At 38.7% G+C, this 21971-nt stretch overlaps 1 protein-coding gene across 1 annotated transcript in view; it reads right to left on the bottom strand.

Annotated features, from left to right (window-relative positions):
- FHIT (fragile histidine triad diadenosine triphosphatase) overlaps positions 1-21971 on the bottom strand; it is a 1435547-nt gene that overhangs the window by 1368853 nt on the left and 44723 nt on the right. The window contains exon 2 of the mRNA XM_039326596.1: positions 3852-3895. The gene's annotated coding sequence lies outside the window, so the exon portion shown is untranslated. The remainder of the gene's footprint in view (positions 1-3851; positions 3896-21971) is intronic.

The following is a 21971-nucleotide window of genomic DNA, read 5'->3' as shown; positions in this document are numbered from 1 at the left end:
TGAGAAAGCCTAAAAGCCACTGTAGATAAAAGGATATTCAAGTCCTAAAAAAGACACGTTTCAAGAGTGCTATTCTTAACTTATCAACACAAAACTGTTTACTTCTGATAACCTATTGTAAAAGGATTCTGAAAATAAAGCATACAGCAAACAACAGCTTAGAAATTGTTCCAGATGGCCAGAAAAAAATGTATTTAGGATGAAGAGCTACTTTGGGAAACAAACTGTCTTGAAATCATTCTTCCTCAAACATTTTACTGGTATCAATTTGTTTTATGTACCTTCTAGTTGATGGGAGGAAGGCAACAACTTTTTAGCTTGCAAGACCATATCTAGCCTAGAGAACTTAGCTTGCACAGAATACAAACAAGGCTATGATTCCATTTGTGATATCCTGTCCAAAATGTGACATAACTAACACATATAACCATAGCACTTAGACTTATATGCCACTTCACTGTGCTTTACACCGCTCTCTAAGTGGTTTACAGAGTCAGCATATTGCTCCCAACAATATGGGTCCTCATTTTACCAATCTTGGAAGGATGGAAGTTTGAGTCAACCTTGAACCATTCAGAATCGAACACCTGGAGTGAGCAGTGAGTTAGCGTGCAGTTATGCTTTCTAACCACTGCGCCACCACAGCTCACTTGTTGTTAACAAGGAAAATAGAATATGGCACAACTAAAACTTATACTTAATCTATATCTACAATATGTAGCCTCAATTGGCCAAAGTCATAATAGGCAGATGAGAACAGTATCTATGGGCCCATCACATGATTTCCTACTTTTGCTATGGAGATAGTCATCCAGGTCATGGTTCTCCCAAAGTGCTTTTTTCCCTCTTCTTCCACCAAATCCACCCAATTTGAAAATATTTTTGGAGGGCAACAACATGAAGACTTAGCTACCAATATAAGAGAGTATTTGTAGGTGGAGTTGGACTGTGGGGTCCTGGGTGTTCTCTGAGCTTGGTGGATTGTTTTGCAGGCATTTCATTACCAAGTTCAAAACACCTATTTGCTAGTGATCAATATTCAGATAACACCAAGATTAGAACTACTAGACCAGTGGTTCTCAACCTTTTTAATGCCGCGACCCCCAACCGGTCGTAAGTCGAGGACAACTCAACCGGTCGTAAGTCGAGGACTACTCAACTGGTGCAGCACTGTTTGCAGAATGGGACTTTTGGCAGCTCAGCAGGGCAGAGACAGCCTGGACAATTCCTATTGGCTTTTGAAAGCCAATAGAATTAGACTCTATTCAAGAGAGTCTATTCTATTGGCTTTCAAAAGCCAATAGAATAAAAGGGAGTAGCACAGCTAAGGAAAAGGGGAAAAAAATGGCGGACTGAGTTGTTTGGCGATCCCTGTGAAATGGTCGTTTGACCCCAAATGGGGTCCCGACCCACAGGTTGAGAACCACTGTACTAGACCAATAGCCAAGTCGTAAACAAGACCCCTTTCAAGGAACTACCAATTCTGAGAAACAATCCAATAGTAAATAGCCTAATCAAGGAACTACCAAGAACACTCCCATCAACTCTGACAGGGCAAGCCACTTGAATATAAAGATAGAGCAAGCCCCACTCTTTTGTAGTACTGGTAATGTTAGCTAGTTGGGTAATGAAATGTCTGCAAGAAAACATCCAAGCTCAGAGAACATCAAGAGCCCCCCCCCATGTGGGGGAAGGAACTTAGCTATAAGAGAAAAAGGAAATGTTTTTGACTCAGAGTAGGGGAAGCTGAGTTCATGTCCACATACTTGATAGCTTTGAGTCCATCACATTCACTTTGCTTCAATTACAATGCACAAAGTTGTTATGAGAAACAAAGGAATAGATTAATTATGAGAAAAAGAAGAAGAATATTCAGAAAAAGCATAAAGTTGGAAGGACCAGTGAAGCCACCCAGTCCAATTCTCTCTCACTGAAGGGTTCCTGAAAGCACCATCCCCTGAATAAGACAGATATTTAACTATGTTATAAAAGAAACTGCATTTTTACACTTTGGAAAGCTTCAAAATGATTTGCTATGTGATTTGGGGCTGTTGTAAGGAAAACGCACACAGAATGCCAAATCCTTCAAACCATCCAGACCCAATTCTATAAAATTCTTTACGTACATAAAGCCAGTAACTGTCCTGCCTCACACAAGTATGCATTTCGTCCTCCAGAGGTGATTTTTCCCTCCTAGAAACTTTTCCATACACTATCGTGTTTTCCTCGCATTACTCTACCTACAAGGCAGCTCAGTTATACATATAGCCTGTTTAAAAAAACAATTTAGTGCATCATAAAATAAAAGTATACTTAGGAAAAACAAAATATTAAATTTTGCTCAGAGGCAAAACCATAGCAGGATTTCATAAATCTGTTGTTTAACCACTGTTTTCTGCCATTGATCATAGTGGTTTACAATAGATGACATTCCGAGCTTTAATAACTCACATATCACTGCATAATGTAACAATCTTCGGTTTCTGAAAACCCGTCATTTATGCTTTAGGCTGCTTTAATTATCACAGTTCTCAATTCTAATGTTTACCTTTTTGGAGGCTGATAGGAAATAAGCTCAGCATGTGAAAAAAAAACATTAAAAACGAATTGTTGCTTAACCATAATATATAATCACAAGATTTTCTGCTATGCTGTTAATATCTTTCTTTTTTAAGGAAAAGAGGGATAATAGCTTTCATATTTTAGTATTTTTAAGGACCACCAGAGTTATGTTTTGTTGTTCTTTTTTTAAAAAAAAAATGGCATCTGAATTCTTTTTTTCTCATTCCAGATGAGTAGTATGGGAATATCTGGGGAAATGGGCTGGTTGGGTGTTTTTGTTTGTTTATTCTGCAGCCAGGACAACAATATTGCCATCACGATTATGAGATTACCGTTACTTTCGGCATTAGGGTAATGCTCTGTCTTGTTTTCTGAGATGTGACACTTTTTTTTTTTTTGAAGTATCCAGACATTTCCAAAACTTATACAGGTAGTCCTCAACTTTCCAGCACAACTGAGCTCAAAATTTCTCAGTTGCTAAGCAAGACAAGTGTTAAGTAAGTTTTGCCCCATTTTACAACCTTTCTTGCCACCGTTGAATCAGGGCAGTTGTTAAAGTTTGTAACAAGGTTGTTAAATGAATGTGGCTTTCCCCAATGACTTGTCAGAAGGTTGCCAAAAAGTGATCACATGACCCCAGGACACTGCAACCGTCATAAATACATGCCAGTTACCAAGCCTCTGAATTTTGATCACATGACCATGGGAATGCTGCAATGGTTGTAAGCAGGAGGACTGGTTGTAAATCACATTTTTTCAGTACCATTGCAACTCTAAATGAATAGTTGTGAGTTGAGGACTACCTATACTTAGGCAGAAGCCTTTCCCTCCTTTTCTCTGCTAATGGCTGCTATCCAGCATTGTCCATCGCAATGAATTAAACACAATGAGATTAAAGCTCCACTCAGCAGCTCGCTTTAAACACATTAGTGTGCCAGCCTGCTAGAGTCAGCTCTTACCAAAAGCAGACCTGCTTCACCCAACACCCTTTTGTTCTTTATTCTTCAGCATTAATCTCAGCATACAGTTACCCTGTTAATATCTCAGCTGCCAAGAATAAAGCACGTCAGCAATCACACCTAAATTTGGCCACGGTCAGCACATTGCTGCCTTTCCTTACCCTTTTCTCCTCTAACTAGGGCTTGGCGTTTCATGTGAAGGACAACCGTGCGGTGAACGAAATTGCCCTGTCAGCTCTATCATTAATCCAAGTGCTTAAATCCCTGAATAAAAGGGAAATCAATGTTGCTCGGCAATGTTTGTCAATGCAGCGTAATAAATACACTTACCTTTATGGAGTATTCTCAACAGCTTACAATTCTCAGTTTCAAAGCTGCAAAAGGGAAAAGGAATGGAAATTAAGTTTTTTATATATATAGTATATATAGGGTATAGATTTCCTTTTTTAAAAAAAATGAAAGGCCTGCTGTATATATAAAGAATGGAACCCCTTCAACCGCTTTCCAGTTCTCGTTTTTGCTCTTCATTATCAAAATACCACAGTTGGGATATTGGCACAGAGCTGTATGAGGAGGGGAAATCATTTGTCTTTCAATCACTGAAAAGCTTATTCAGGTCAAAAGAACTGGTCAAAAGCACCCTAGGACAAACGAGGTCCACGTGTAACTCCATTCAAAAGGCACCTTTAGTAATTGTGTGTGACAGTTCCTTGCACAAATCTCCTCACCAATAGAATGCAAGCCACGGCATGTGGGCTGGAAGAGGGGAAAAAATTCAGAGCTGCTGTGAGAGTTTTGTAAAATTGCTAAGGTTGTAAGTATTGAGGGAGTATTGAAGAAGGCCAAAATTGTGATGTGGTTTGCTTATGGACGGATGTACAACTTGTTTAGTACAGGTAGTTCTTGACTTTCAACAGTTTGCTTAGTGACCGTTTGAAATTACACTGAAAAAAGTGATTTATGACTTCTTCACACTTATGACTGTTGTAGCATCCTCATGGTCACAGAAGTGTATGAAAAGTTATGTCTTTATGATAACTAATTGGATACCTGAAGTTTGAGTAATGAATTGAAAGGAATTAAGGTTTAACATTTTTTTTTAATTAAGTTAGTTATCATTGGAAGAAGAAATGAATGAGATTGATGATAAGAAGAGGCCTGAGAAAGATTAAAAACTTCAATATACATGGTAGAGATACTTGAAGTGATAATTTGTTGATGTAAAACAATATTTGATTATGGTAATTTTAAATTGATAAAGCTTTAAAATAGGTGGAGTAGTAACAGAAATTTAAGCTAGAAATGGAATATACTAAATCTATTATGTTATTTGTGAGAAATAGAGAGATGATAGTGAATGTATTAAGTTGAGCTGTTTATGTATGTTTTTTACCTTGAATTGTTTGTTTACCCAAACACCACGGTGTGTCTAAAGTACTCTTTCTTAAAATTAAAAAACCAATAAAATATATTTTTTTTAAAAAAGAAAAGTTATGTCTTAAATAAAGGAATTCTTTGCATAAATATGGTGCTGAAGGTTGGTTAAGGAATGCAATAAGAGTGATATGAGAGCCAGTTTGATATTATGGTTAAGGTGCTCAACTGGAAACCAGGAAGCTATAAATTGTATTCCTTGCTCACGCATGAAAGAAATCTGAATGACTTCAGAGTTACTGTCTCTCAGCTGGAGAAATCAGCTGGAGTTGTATAAAAATAAAGGTGGGATATAAATCTAATAACCAATAAAACAGAAATAAAGCATGTCTAAGAATAAATGGAACACTTAGTGAATGGTTCAACATTTTCCAGGGAGATAGACAAGGATATGATGGCCTGTTGTTTAACATTATTTATGAATAAATTCATATGCATTGTTTGTGGTGAAGTCAGAAGTAAATTGGTTGTGGATGGGAATACTATAGTGTTATATATCTTAATTACCAGAGCATTGACTCTTCTGCTTAAGTAACTACACTGACATTCAATATAATTCTGGCCTCAGTTCAAAAAGCCTTTATATTTGGGAGCAGGAAAACCTAAAGACAAAAACCTCAGAAAAAACAAATATCAAACCTCTACGGGGAGGAAATCCACCATCTGACCAGGACCTATGAAAAACTTGAAGTCCAAAGAGCTTCCATTTTATGTGACCTCGCATTCCTACGCAACTGCCGAGATCAAAATTTAATCCCCACATGTTTCCAACTGAAATTCCACTCCAACTCTGCAGCACCAAACGCATCCTGAAAAGAACAGAATTGGCCCTAATCAGAAATGAACTTCACACAAAAAGATTCCTCCTAGACCGAATTAACAAAGATCTCCTCACACTCCACCTCAAACTCAGCAACAAGATCCACCCCGCACTTTGGGACAAATCCAAACAACTCGCCGTCTGGAGAGCCGAAACACAGACCACCCTCAAGACAGATACACACACCAACAAACTCCGAAGACTACAAGAACGCCAGAAACAAACCCCTCCTCCCTCACAGCCACACATGAAACAAACAGTGCATAACATCTCAGATAGGATTCTCACCAAAGCCGAAACCAATGTCCTTTCCAAAGGATTCAACTTTGCAGTCGCTCCCAAACACATCCCCACTGAAACCATTATATGTGGAGTTGAAACCAGCCTGACCAAAATCAACCCCGACGACGCCAACAGAATCAGACTCGAAATCACCAACATCCTCTGCACCAGCAAGCCACCCAAAAGCAACTTACCCAAAGAGGAACAGACAGCACTACATAACCTGAAAGAAGACACCAGCATAATAATCTTACCAGCAGACAAGGGCAATGCCATAGTGGTTATGAACACATCTGACTACCAAACCAAATTAACCAACCTACTCCAAGACTCTACATACAAACCCCTAAACACAGATCCCACCACCTACCTGGAAAAAACCACCAGATCCAAAATAAAAGCCTCCCCCATTAGCGAAGAGATCCAGCAAAGAATCATTCCCAGAGAGAAATCATCCAGATGCCCTAAGCTCTATGGTCTCCCCAAGATACACAAAGAAGGAACCCCACTTAGACCCATAGTCAGCTCCATAGGCTCACCTCTACAAAACCTATCCAAATTTCTCACCAAACAACTACAGCTCTATGCAGAATCCATCACCTCACACGTAAAAAATTCTTTCCATTTCTTAGAGATCATAAAGAAACAAAACTTACAGCCCAGCAACCTACTCATGAGCTTCGATGTCATATCCCTGTTCACCCAAGTGCCAATCAAAGAAGCCTTGACAGCTATCCAAAAAAAATATAACCCCCCAAAACACATCCTAGATCTGACCAACCATTGCCTATCTAACACATACTTCATCTATAACGGACAAAAAAACAAACAAATAGAAGGAGCATCCATGGGATCACCCCTCTCACCTGTCATTGCAAACCTCTACATGGAACACTTTGAAACCCAAGCTCTAGAAAAATCTGAACACAAACCCAAACTCTGGCTCAGATACGTAGGCGACACCTTCATAATCTGGCCACATGGGAAAGAAAAACTGGACAACTTCCTCACACACCTCAACAGCCTACCCTCCAAAATACAGTTCACCATGGAAACAGAAGCTAATAACCAACTTCCCTTCCTAGATGTCTTAGTCTACAAGAAATCCAATGGCTCCCTAGGACACACTATCTACCAGAAGAAAACACACACAAACCGCTATCTGCATGCTCTCTCACACCACCACCCAGCACAGATCAACTCCGTAGCCATGACACTCATCTCTAGAACAAAATGCTTAGCTGACGAACAACACCTAAAAACCGAACTACACACTCTCACTAATGTACTTACATCCAATGGATTCCAACGAAATAAGATTACCAAACTAATCCAAAAAGAAACCCCCACTAAAACCCAAGACAGAGAACAAGAAAATGGCAAAGCCCTCCTCCCTTACATAAAAGGCACCACAGACAGAATCAGTAAGATCCTCCACAAACACAACATTAAGACAGCATTCTGCCCAAACAGAAAAATATCCACCATCCTAAGAAACCCCAAAGATAAAATTGAATTAGAAAATCAAGGAGTATACGAAATCCCATGCACCACTTGTCCCACCACATACATCTGACAAACCAACAGAAAAATAAGTGCACGCATTGAAGAACATAAGAACTCAGTCAAAAAAGAGGAACCAACTTCTTCCCTGGTCCAACACCTTAAAATCACAAGACATGAAATTGACTTTAAAAAGACCAGAACTATCACCAAAACTGAACATTTAATTACAGAATAATCAGAGAAGGCATCGAGATAGAAAAACGCCCACACAGCATGAACAAATGAGATGATACCTCCCACCTACCAGCCATTTGGAAACCTGCCCTTATTGACAAACGACTCCCTAACACAAAAAATGACACCAGACCCACACTCACAAAAACCATACAGGATGTCACCATCACACATCCACGCAAAAAGCAAACCCAAAGCCACACCGATGATGAGGCACGACCACAAACCAGAAGCCAGACCACAGTTGCATCATTAGCCACTTTAAACCCCACCAATCCATACATGAAGCAAACTGACACCCACCATGAAGATGAGGCACGACCACGAACGCGAAGCCAAAAAATAGCAATGCAGTTCACCATTTTAAACCCCCCTGCAACTCAGACTAACCTGAGCACAACAAACCCCTCACCCAAACAGAACACTCTCCCAGCCAATCAGAGCACAGCCAACCCCCCAGCCAATCAGAGCACAGCCAAGCTCCTAACCAATCAGAACACACCTTCATCCAATCAGAACACAGCCAAGCTCTCATCCAATCAGTTCATACCCCCACTGGCAGTTAAAAGGAGGAAACAGCTACAATCACACATTGCTCCTAGAAGCACGAAGCCGAAAGCACCAGCCTGAAGATGACAAATGAGACTTCGTCGAAACGTCGCCAAAACACTTCCAATTTTACGTGGGAGAAAACCCGAATAACCAAAGACCTACATATATATATGTGACATGTGTGGTGGTGACATATATATATGTCACCACCACACATCCACGCAAAAAACAAACCCAAAGCCACACCGATGATGAGGCACGACCACAAACCAGAAGCCAGACCACAGCTGCATCATTAGCCAATTTAAACCCCTCCAATCCATATATGAAGCAAACTGACACCCTCCATGAAGAGGAGGCACGACCATGAACGCGAAGCCAAAAAATAGCAAGGCAGCCCAAAATCTTAAACCCCTCTGCAACTCAGACTAACCTGAGCACAACCAAACAGAACAGCCAATCCCCCAGCCAATCAGAGCACAGCCAACCCCCCAGCCAATCAGAGCACAGCCAAGCCGCTAACCAATCAGAACACACCTCCACCCAATCAGAACACAGCCAAGCTCCCACCCAATCAGTTCATACCCCCACTGGCAGTTAAAAGGAAGAAACAGCTAAGACCACACATTGCTGCTCAAAGCACGAAGCCTGAAGATGACGAATGGGACTTCGTCGAAACGTCGCCAAGACACTTCCAATTTTACGCGGGAGAAAACCCGAACAACCAAAGACCTACATACAAACCCCCGCGAAAACCTCAGAAAACATATATATATATATATATATATATATATATATATATATATATATATATATATATATACACACACACACACACACACACACACACACACACACACACACACACAGTACATACATACATACAAGGGGGAGGGAAATATTTTGACCTGTAAATGGTTAATGGTAGAAAAGAACATTACACAAATCTCTGCAGGATGATTCCATAACTAAACTGATTGCACACACTTATAAGCCAATGAAGTAAGGAAATATTGATGCTGCCATACTTAATTTAAAGGGATATAAGCATTAATCCATTTATTGTCATAAACAAAAGGCATTTGGTTAAATGAAAGTTCCGTCAAAACCTAACGGCCAAATTCAAGTGAACTTAAAGTAAAGGCTTTCGTATTTTCTACGGTTTTTATAATGGCTAATCTAATAACTCTAAATAGAGTGTTACTGTTCATTCCTCAGCTTCCATTCCATAAATTAGTTAAAGCAATCTGACAGTTACAGTACTTGAGAATTTTATTCAACTAAGTATTTTTAAAGGATTTTGAAAGTCTAACAAAGTCATAAGTCAAATGACTACTACCAAGTTGTTCTCTCTGTGGGTAAAACAAAACAAAATATAATTTTTTTAAGAGCCTGGGACAACTACCCAGAACCGAAAAATAAAGAGAACCTATTTTCTTATAGCGGAAGCATACTTTTTGAAATAAATATCACCATATGTTTATTTTAACTGAAATGTAATTTAAGTTCAATGTACTCAATACATGTTCTTTTATTTGTTGGCTACTGAGTTTTAATGAATACAACATTATTAATGTAAGACAAGCTCACTTTTTTGCAGAAATCTAGAGTATTAATATTCATTAAGGAACATCTTAATTACTGAGAGCATTGACTCTTCTGCTTAAGTAACTGCACTGACATTCAATATAATTCTGGCCTCAGTTCAAAAGGCTGCTGGTGCTAAAATGCCTTTATATTTGGGAGCAGGAAAACTTAAAGACAGTTTCCTAGAAGCACAATTTTGAGACCCACAGTTGGAATTCATGGGCCCAAATGTATCTACAGAGTTAGTGTTCATAATGCTCACCTGATCAGGTTGCCTGGCACACTCCGCTTTCAAATATTTAAAGAATAACTTTAATTTTGAACAAACGTAAAGGAAATCGGGCATAATGTAAAGTAAACTACCAGTTCCCATAATTATTTTTTATTTCTTAGAAAGCCCTTAAATGCTACAGATCCACAAAGGGTTCTTAGAGTATAATTAATATAATTATAAAATAATTAATGCAACTGACATAAAATAATTGTCTGTTTTGTTTGCAAATACGCTTATCTGCCTAGAAAGGGAGTAAAGATAAGTTAACACCCCCCTCCCAAAAAAAAGCACCAGGGGAGGGCTAAGGGGAAGAAAATTAAGGAAAAACTATGAGCCAGCATGGTCCTACTTTAGACTTTCTATATATCCACAACATTGCTTTTTTGAGCCAGAAAAAATCCAAACAGTCATTGCAATGCATTGAAAAAAACTGAGAAAACTCTGCTCCCATCCATGTAGTGATCATCTAGATATCTGTAGTCCAAATGTGGCAATCCTAAAAAAAGCAGATATGAATTCCAGTTCATTTCATCAGCCACATCTGATGAAGTGAATGCAATTCAGGAAAACTTAGACTTTTTTTAATAACAGTTGTTAGTGGAGAAAAGTGCTAACCAGATTCCTTAGGATGATCTGTCCATTGGTGTCCTTTAACATGGCCACTCATGGTTGGAATCTCCTGAGTTTGGAGATCTCCTGGAGAGCTGAAGAAGTTTAGAATAGAGTAGAGTAGAGTAGAGTAGAATAGAATAGAATAGAATAGAATAGAATAGAATAGAATAGAATAGAATAGAATAGAATAGAATAGAATAGAATAGAATAGAATAGAATAGAATAGAATCTGGAAGGGACCTTGGAGATCTTCTAGTCCAGGGCTTTTCAACCTTTTCACCCATTGTATACCACTTTTAGGATATGGCAACATCCGAGTACCACCAGTCGCCTAGCAAGGTGTCAAAAACTTGATGACCCAAAAAAACAAAAAAGGAAAAAAGTGATGAAATACAGGTAGTCCTTGACTTAGAACAGTCTGCTTAGTGACTGTTTGAAGTTACAATGGCACTGAAAAAAGTGCCCCCCAAGCCACAGCCGAGCAAGACATCTGCCTGCCCACCCGGTGGTGCTCTTCCTCCTGTCCGAGGTTTTCATTGTTGTGAGGATTTCTGTTGAGGATTGGCAGTGAGGATGGGGTGGGGGGGGCTGTTTGGTTTTTATTCCCCCCATCTGCTGGGTGGTTGTAGCAGGTTTTGGTCACTTCACATGACCCTGGGACACTGTGACCATCATAAATATGAATCAGTTGTCAAGCATCTGAATGTAAATCACAAAACCTTGGAGATGCTGCAACATTCCAGCTGATCGGTGCTTGTTCTGGGCTCAGCAGAAGCACCAGGATCAGCGCCGAGCTCCAGCTGGAGCCTGTCACTGATCCTGGAGCTTCCACTGAGCCCTGACAGTCCCGAAGAAGCGCTGATCCTGGCGCTTCCGCTGAGCCCTGACAGCCCTGCAGCTCCAGCCATCTCTTGCTTAGGCTTGTGCGGTGCTGCCACTGGTTCAGCTCATTCCCCTCCCCTGCTACCACTTTTCTAGGATGGTCACGTACCGCCTGCCAGGTGCCAATGTACCACAGGTGATACCCGTACCACTGGTTGAAAAGCCTTGTTCTAGTCCAGCCCTCTGTTCGAGCAGGAGAACCTATACCATTTCAGACAAGTGACTGTCTAGTCTCTTCTTAAAAATCTCCAGTGATGGGGCACCCACGATTTCTGGAGGCAAGCTTTCCACTGGTTAATTGTCCTCACTGTTAGGAAGTTTCTCCTTAATTCCAGCTTGCTTCTCTCTTTGGTCAGTTTCCAGCCATTGTTTCTTGTCCTGCCCTCTGGTGCTTTGGGGAATAATGACCCCCTCTTCTTTGTGGCAGCCCCTCAAATACTGGAATACTGCCATCATGTTGCCCGTTTCTTCTTTTCTTTAGACTGGCCAAATCCAAATCCTGCAGCTGTTCTTCATATTTTTTAGTCTCCAGGTCTTTGGTAATTTTAGTTGCTCTTCTCTGAACTATTTCCAAGGCCTCGACATCTTTTTTGTAGTATAGTGACCAAAATTGGCTGCAATATTCCAGGTGTGGTCTTACTAGGGTTTTATAAAGTGGTACTAATTCTTCACATGATCTTGATTCTATGCCTCTATTTATACAACCCAGGATTGTATTAGCTTTGAGAAGAAAAACATCTTCAAAGAAAAACAAAAAAGTCCAGTTGTCTCTTGAAAAAGCATCTTTGGGACAACCATGATCTAGATGACTGAAAATTTCCATAGATAGCTCTCCTGGAAGATTTTCCTTTTTTAAATATCTATTTCACCTTCATTATCTTCACAGATATTATTGTAATACTGTTTCTTGTCTCTTCGACTGACTCTCTGAAATTCTTTGTTAAGTTTCTTTCTAAAATTTTGTCTTTCATGTCTTCTTTTCTTTTTGGCAATTTTCTCCAGCTGTTTTGACATTCAGTTTTCATTTTTATGGGTTCCCCCCCCCCCTTTGGCAGTTTTTTTTCCCACATATCCTTGTCTTCCAAAGGATAATAACACCAATTTGGATATCAGCATCTGTATCTCAAGATTTCCCACAATATGACTTTTGATTTTATATAGAGCTGCCAATTTAAGTATGGACTCCCTCATGGATTCTTCACAATTCCAACAGTCAAATATTTTAGTATTAGAAATGTTAGCAGGAGAACTTAAAAGATCTTAAAATTCCAAAGAAATAGAAGTCCATGCTATCCCTCTTATCTGTTTGCTTTCCTTTTTGCCATTCATTTTGTCTCTGTTCCCTGCAATTTTCTCTAAATTGGATAACTCTGCCTTTAAGAGAGAACAACCACAGTCATACAAAAATATATGTGCAATAACTCTTAACACTTCTACTGTAGATTACATGTGGTTCGGCATGCTGGATCAGTTTCTTTTGGCATATTGCTTTTAAAATTTTCCCCTTAGGTGTTTTTCTACACCTTAAAATTAACCGTAATACTGAATTGGAATTTTAAAAGATCTAGTTTTCAATACCTTATTCCAAATTTTAGTCAATCTATTTCCTAATAGAGTGATATGATTTGTTGCATTTTAAGAAACTAATCTATATGTTCATGTCATACCTTGTATTTAATTGTGTGGCAATCCTCAGCACCCTTGCTTCAAGCATGAGGCCATTGTTCAGGTAACATGAGAAATCAGCATTCTTAGTCTCTAACAAGAGCAAATAAGGTGGCATTTTTCCTACTTGCTCAAATAGCATGAAAATAATTAAGATCCTTCCGCTGGAAATGAGCTGCTTAGATTGCACTTAAATTCTTGCAAAGTTTGTGAGGTTACTGGATATTGCGTATGGCTGCAACCTTTACACTAACATTTATCTATATCCATTTCTTTAGATATTTTGCCTCCTATGCAGCCAGTTTCACTGGCAGCTTAAAAAACCAGGGAGAGATGTTGGAAAGAGAGAAATTCCCCACATTTCACTCACGCAAGACTTTGCAAGCTGTTCTTGATGACAACTGAGCACTGCGAGCTAAAGCAGCTTGTTCCAGCTGTCAGCATCTGAGAATCTACAGCGATGAGATACAATTGCGATGACACCACTGCAGTAGACTTGGGTCAAGCTTATGGTCACTTTAAAGTAGAATGTTAACCATTCCTTTCTCCCTCAGTAATTTGATGTGGTGCCATTCAAAAAAAACCCATTAGAAACTATTTGTTTTATATCTAGGCTGGGGATCAAAATGTGACAAGTGTTAGGAGGATCCTCCTTGAAGATCTACTAGAACGGGACACCAACATGACTAATAGATTCCATGGGCTTTCTCTGGAAATATCAAGTATATTTCACTCCAAACCATTTCCCAGCTAAACATGATGTTGGGCAGCTTCTTTATTTTTGCAAGGCTTTTCTGCCTCCTTATATAGGGAAATCAGACTTTCATAAGATGTTTCCAAAACAGACAATCCTCCAATTATTTCTTCTTTCTTTCCTTCCCAACAATAGTAAAGATTTTGAAGAATAGCTATTGGATATAAACAGACAATTTTCTATTCCTGAAAAGCTGGAGGGTGGGGGTGGGGGGTTACTAGCATAAAAGAGAAATGCAAAGATATCTGAGCGTAATCTGTGAAATAAACAGGCAAGCAATTCTATAAGATTTACTTGGAAAAAAAAACATTTGCTCCAACTGTGCCAGTTAATCTCACAGGTTTTGTTTCCATTATGTTTTGATAGGACTAAAATCTTGTACCGAATACAGCATTCACACTGTGCATCTGTTCACCGCAAGAATAATTGGATGTAAACAACTGATCAGTACAACTTTCTAAATACTACTTTACAGGTCTACACTATTGCCTTCAGCGATGAAAATTTAACATGATAATTCTTGCCTCCCAACCTTAATCCAACACTGAAATATTTTCCCTTTCTCCTATGCTTTTTTTTTAAAATGCATACTGTGAATTTTCACTCAGACAGATGTATGATTGACATTCGAAGTTTTTTACATTTTCTTCCATTGCTCAGTGTCCTTATATATAATGGATACGAAAGTAAATCACAATATGGTAGCAAGCAAACCAGAATAAACAGAAGTGCAGCCATAAAGATTGCTGCCAATCTTTGACATATTTTTCATTTTTTCCCTACAAGTAAAATCTCCTTTGAGTTGATCTCATGGCAACTCTGAGTGGTTTGCCAATTGGCTTCTTCTGGAATTTTAATGTTGTTGTTTGCTTCTTTGTTTCCTAGTTCTACCTGCATTTCTGGTCTTCTCTAATAGTCCCCCTACCTTTTTGGTCCTAATGCTGGTCCAAACCCTGCTTAGCTTTTAGGGTCAGAGGACATCAGCCAGATGCTGCAATCTCTTACCAGTAGAGACAAAACAAATATAGAGTTTGCCCAGGTAGTCCTCAACTTACAACCGTTCATTTAGTGACCGAATGAAGTTACAATGGCACTGTGACTGTTTTTCACACATGACTGTTGCAGTACACCATGGTCATGTGATCAAAGTTCAGACGCTTGGCAATTGACTCATATTTATGATGGCTGCAGTGTCCCCAGGTCAAGTGATCCCCTTTTGCGACCTTCTGACAAGGGAAGCCAGATTCACTGAACAGACGTGTTACCCATTTAACTGCAACAATTCCCTTACTAACTGTGGCAAGAAAGTTTGTAAAATGGGGAGAAACAGCTGTCTCGCTCAGCAATGGGAAATCTTGGGCTCAATTATGGTTGTAAGTCAAGGACTACCTGTATTCAGCAACTTCAAAATATTCAACAGATTCGGGTTTCTACGGAGAACTTTATCTTGTAATATTTTCACCACATCACAAAGTCTGAAAGATGGTCTAGTGCAGAGGTCCCCAACCTTTTGGGCACTAGGGACCGGTTCCATGGAGAGAGGTTTTTCCACCGACCGCAGAGTGCGTGGTTTTGTGTGCTGCCTGCATCTTGCAGATGGGGCTTGCTTGTTTGTGCAGACTGGTTGCTGGCATGCCGTGGCCCGGTACCGGTCCACAGACCGGGGGCTGGGGTCCCCTGGTCTAGTGAAAAACTACATGACTATGAAATAGCAGTCTTCGTGCTTGTCATAATTGGAAAAGGAATGCATCTGCCCCAAAGCATAGGGTTCAGATATAATTTGCCTCCAAAAGATCCAGGGGCCATGGAAGAATAGGAAAGAGCACCAAGCAGACTTCCTTTGTGGCTGCCTCAGTAGCAAAGAGAGAACTACACCTTCTGGAGGATAGAGGTCAACAGTCCCTGATGGCTTCTCAAAAAGCTTGGGGAAGCTGAATAGATCAGATGCTATTTGCTGCTTTTAAGCTGGCTGGCACAAAAACGTCATGCTATTTTACCATGATGTCTCTATCATATCGACGTTTCTTTTCTTTTCTATTTTCTTTTCTTTTCTTTTTCTTTTTTTTTGGGGGGAGACAGTTTGGTGAGTAGTAATTTCTCTTTTCCTCTGTAAGCTGCTTGTAGTTGGATGCTATCACAAAAAAGTGGAGTGTGCTATCTAGCTGACTTTCTAAAGATACTGTACATCTGAACCTGGAAGTAAAAAAACTGAAAATGAGTAGATGAAAGCATATTTTATGGCCCAGAGCTGCAGGAGAACTCTTAGCCACCATGGGAAGATCTGTACCTTTAAGAGCAAAGGATATGAGGAGGAATAGAAAAAGACAAATGGATTGAACAGATGGAGCAAGAGTAAAGACAATGAAAGCATCTGAAATTAAAACTATATGAGGAACGTAAGGATCTGCTTTTTCATGGTTTGCTTCGTGATATATATTTCATTGCCTTCTCATTGTACCTCAATAAATGTTATTTAAAGGGTGAGATTAATATATATATATATTGATCTCCAAACCAGAATCAGCCAAAGTGGAATGTGAAAGAATGGCGAGAATGGAACCATTCATTGTATTGTATCCATGGAGGATACAATAGAAAATGCTGCTGAAAAAGCTTGAGAAAAAAAGTGTAAAATCTCAGTTTAGTCACAATTTTGCAAAGCTTTGTATGAATCAGCGAGAGGGCAAACAGGTACATTCCCAGAGATTTGATGCAAAATGATTTCCAGGGCAGCTCTGCCCTCAGCTTAACAAAAAGTAATCATGACTAGGATCCAGTGGAACTAATGATATAAAACCAGCTCAAAATTTAAACTTATATGTGATACCTTCAATAGCTGAATAATAGGCAATAATGTTCCATATAATAGGGCTAATGATCTGAGAAAGAAGATGTTAGGCTTCTCCTGGTCTGGAGAGATTTCATCACTGCAAATGAGCATATTCTTTTCAGTAAAGTTTATATTTCAGCATTTAACAATCCAAAGTTTACCAGAGTCATTGAAAACTACAGCACTTTTTTCCCCTCAATTTTTCAAAGATAACAAGCCAAGTAAAAGTGTAATTGCCATTCTTATAAAACTTGTTTTGTAAATTACAGATCTAGGTTATAATGTACATGCCAGATTTATCAGAAGAACAGCACAACGGTCGGTGACAATGATGATGATGACCATGAAGTCAATGTCAATTCTTAATGACTACATTTTCTCTGGGACAATCTGTTTGCAACTTGGTTTTCCAACAGTGCACCCATCACCCCTGTAGCTGAGGTTATCCATTTTGCTGCTGGTCATAGCCTTCTTCTCTTTTCTTCTAGCTTTCCCAGGATTATATACTTCTTCAAAACCCTAGATATTTGCCTATTGCATCAGAAGTGTGATAATTTGACCCTCTCAATTAGACCTCACATAAGAATTCTGGGTTGATTTGCTAGTTTTCTTAGTTAACATACTATTCTTGGTAATCTTCTATTACACCTTACTTCAAACACACTAATATTCTTTCTAGATTGCTTCTTCAAAGTACAACTTTTGCTTCCATAGGTCATCAGAGGAAAAATTATCTGAATTGCTGATATGATTCTCTTCTTTGAAGATATTGACACATCATAGCATATGAGTATCTTTTCCCAAGCCTACATTGCTACTGTACCTAGTACTAATCTATATCATATTTCTTGACTGCTTGTTCCTTTACTGTTGATGAGTAATCCTAAAAGGTAGAAATTATCCACCACTTCCGTACCTTCATTGCCAGTTCTAAGCCTACTTACTCTACACATTGTCATTCTTTATATTCAATTGTAGAACCATTTTTTCACAATGATCCTTGACTTTCATTAATAAAGCTTCCGGATCGTCTACATTTTCAGTTACCAGAGTAGTGTCATCAGCATAGAACAGGTAATTGGTATATCTTCTTCTAAATCAATTTTTCATGTTATATTAGGTATACAGGTAGAATAAATAAGGGACAGCATATAGCCTAGTCTCACTCCTTTGCCAACCTTGGGCCAGTCTGTTTTCACTGGATGGCCTTCATAATTTCAAATGATGATAAAATTACCTGGACTTACAGTACTTTTCTTTCCTCTTGTAAATGATGGCTGGAATCATCAGTTCCAAATGACACACAACAAAAATTAACAGCAATGTGTTACCATGCATATCAAAAAATGAACAAGGAGAATGAGATTAATAACCTTCTAGGAGGGGGACGCCTATTCTAACAATACATGGTTGACATGAGCGCTAAGATTGAAGGTGAGAGGCTGAGTTGCAAATGAATGAATCAAGCAACCTTGAGATCAACAACATACAGAGGCTGACTGATGCAATGAATGATGATGATGGTTTCAGAAACATCTGAAGGTACATCATCCTCTCTTCAACAAGTGTTGGTTGGCCAAGATATATGATGGAACTATGTCAAGATGCCATGATGTATATACGAAAGCATGGCAATGCCTCATTTTTCATTACAGCGATATGCAATCCAAACTAGCCAGAAATAGAACAGCATCTTTTTTTGAATTAGCAACCAAATAATTGGCTAGATTTAATTGCAAGAGTACTTAACTTCTGCACATTTGCTTTGATACACAAGTCTTATTTTCTGAGATAGGAGTCCCACGATTAGGAGAGAGAGCTTTGACTCTGTAGACCAGACTCTTCTTGATATATGAGGAAAGAATGAGGCCCTTCAGGGGATTTTAACCAATTGCTGTGGTGATTTTTACCACTTCCACCAGTTGGGAAAAGAGGAAGTGATGCTGATGTGGAGAATTCATACATTAAAAAGAAAATCATATTTATGGAGAAGCTTTGTCAAATTTTAATTGAAGAGAAACATGTGACTGAGTCAGGGAGAAAGAAAATATTCTGAGTTCTTATTGGATATTGGAGAAGTCAAAGTTCAGAAAAATCTAAATGATGAAACAGAATTAATTGAAAACATGGCTCTTCCAGCAAGAACTATGGAAGAATGCAGATTTCATCTGCATTTTGACAATTCTGCAGAACTGTTCTAAAAGAATTCTGTCTTGGTCACTGTCAATGAATGATGAGGAAAAAAATCAGACCTGGGCATTTTACAGATTTGACTGTCCCAGTCCAGCCCATGGCAGCAAGGCAGCAAGTGATGGCAACAAGGGGATGGCAACCACCGGGGCAATGGTAATAGGGGGAAGTGGGGGACAGCAACAGGGGCTGCAGGGGGAGGGTGACAAGGAAATGGCAGCACAGGGTGCAGCAACAGTCCACAACAGTTCCAATTTCTCATGTGGTCCCCTGGAAAAATTAATTGCCCACCCCTGCATTAGATACTTCCCTGTGATGATGAAAGAATATTGTTCCTTCAATGCTGTCAGTCAAGGAGCTAATGCTAGTTATTCCAGCAGAATTCCCTGATTCGGTTGAACTTTCTGGATGGCCTTCACATAAACTGGAAAAGAAGATAGGATCTCCCATCAATTTAATGAAGAACTTGGGTCTTCCAAGGCTTGGCCACGGAACGTAGATAATTGTAGAAGAACGCCACAAGAATCTCATTGTAGCAAAGATAAACCATTGGTGCATTCAAAAATGACATTGTCATAAATCCAAAAATTATCTTCAATTTATCAGAAAGTGAAGATGTCCCTCCTCAGAAAACATAGTTTCTAATGCTTTGCTCTCACTATACATAAAGCACAGGGAAAAACCACAGGGAATTTGCTGGTTTTTCTAGAGAAACCAGTATTCCAGCATGGTCAGCTGTATGTTGCTTTAAGCCGAAAGAAAGAAATCAAAGTGTTAATATATTCTTAAAGAATGGCAAACCAACCACAAAGGTTGTCAACAAAAGTGTCCTTTATTAAACAAAAAGCATCTAAATTTGTCTTGCTATACATATTTCTAATAAAATTTTAATTTTAAAACCAAAACAATAGTAATCCATCCAGGGTCATTCTGATTCGCTGTTTAGGTAAGCAAATATCTCTAAAAAGATGATCCAGCAGGTCACAGGTTGTCTAGTAACTATGGACGTGTCTTAAATAGGCATCAAATACACATATTTGGCCTTTACAATAATAACAGCCTAAAAGGATCAGTAAAAAGCCAATTTATACTTTAGTAAACCCACTTATCATCCTATTGGGTTATCGGCAAAGTACATAAATAATTTTGAATCGGCATGAATTTGCTAAAATATAATTATTTATAACATAGTAAATTACAACTCTGACATTCATACTACAGAGAATGAATTCATTTGTGAAAATGCACAACAAGCTATTTTTAGAACAATTTGATTTTCATTTGTTTCCATAAGCAAGCAGAACTGGATTTTTTATAGTAGAAGCATTTTGCTATTATTTTTATATCTTTTGCTTTTCTAAATCTAACAGATTAATACTGTATTTGATCTTTCTCTTTTTCTCTTTCTCTCTCTTTCTCTGCTTTGATGAAGAATCTTGTAATGGCAATATATGGCCTAAGTGGATTGGCTAGAAGAGACACTACATTTTGGTCCACAACATCCCTCTTACATGCCTGCCAGGAAGCAGGCAGAACTAAATTAAAATTCAGTGTTTTTTGTATTTTTTTCTCCCGCCTACTCCCTGTTACAATCTGACCAACTAAGTTGTACACTCCAGGTTCTTCCATATGCCACAATTGCTCAGCAGTGACAAAACCTCATCCGATGAAACATCACTGGCAAAGAAAGTGCATTTAAATTCATTTCCTGCCATGGTGAACTCAAAATGAGTTACTTAAATGATGTTCTAGCAAAGTCAACATAGCAGTAATAACTAGCTGGTATATACAGCTTGAGGGAGGAAGAGAGCAAGGATTCAAGCAATTAGGCTATATGTGGGAAATCATGAATGGATGTAAAATTCTCCTGGGAGACAAACATCCTGATCTTAATTACATTTTTTAAAAAAAAACAAACCCAAAACCTTGGAAGTATGCTCTCTGCTTTCTGCCAAAATATGCTTAGGGACTAGAACCTGAGAGATTCATTGGTTGGGCCTATGCTAATTATTGTGGATGACGAAGACAGTCTTTTGATTTTGTTCTTCTAGCAACATAAAAAGCAATCATAGCTGTGTTGGTCCATAGAGAAAAGAGCTCCATAAAATCCATACAAATTTAGAGGTAGGCATTACCAAAAAATAAATAAAAATAAAAATCCACCCACACAGTGAAGAATAGATTTTATGTCCAGAAGAAAAGGATTTTATACACTCTAGAGAAGGATGCCATGTTTTGAGATCTAATCTTTTTTTAAGCTCTAGGTAGGACTACACAATTGGGGTTAATTGATTTGAATTGTTCTCTGGCATTGTATGTATAATATCTGTGGTGTTTCTGTGTTTCTGCTATGCTCTGGTAATTTTTGCTTTCAGATCAGGGGAGAGTTGAACTGCCTATATTAAGTTCATGTAGTATTTGAATTATCTTAATACTAAAAATGTAATGGCTTTAAACAGTTACCTATTTTTAATAATAACTTGTTTCTTCTTTCCTTCCTTCCTTCCTTTATAGGTATCTTCCTTCTATTTTTTTGTTAATAAAATGAAGAAGACTAGAGAATTCTATAGAACTCTAAAACTGGCAAATACTACTCAACTTGCCCAGAAATATCTAGGCAGCCAACAATCTCATAGAAAATAAGTATATTTGGAGAGAGGAACTTCTGAGGCAGTAAAACTGGCTGCGCTACGAGAAAACCAGAGATCGTCCAAAGTGCTCCATATAGTTAATCCTTGTGAGGAGACTTCAAAACAGTGGTCTCCAGTGGCCTTTGGGAGATGAGAGAATATCTAGTTTACTCAATCCTTATTAGGTGCCTTTAAGGA

This window comes from Crotalus tigris, unplaced genomic scaffold (genome assembly GCF_016545835.1).
Source record: "Crotalus tigris isolate CLP2741 ecotype Arizona unplaced genomic scaffold, ASM1654583v1 scf7180000024342.5246164, whole genome shotgun sequence".
NCBI lineage: Eukaryota > Metazoa > Chordata > Lepidosauria > Squamata > Viperidae > Crotalus > Crotalus tigris.
This window is presented reverse-complemented; position numbering and strand designations above follow the sequence as displayed.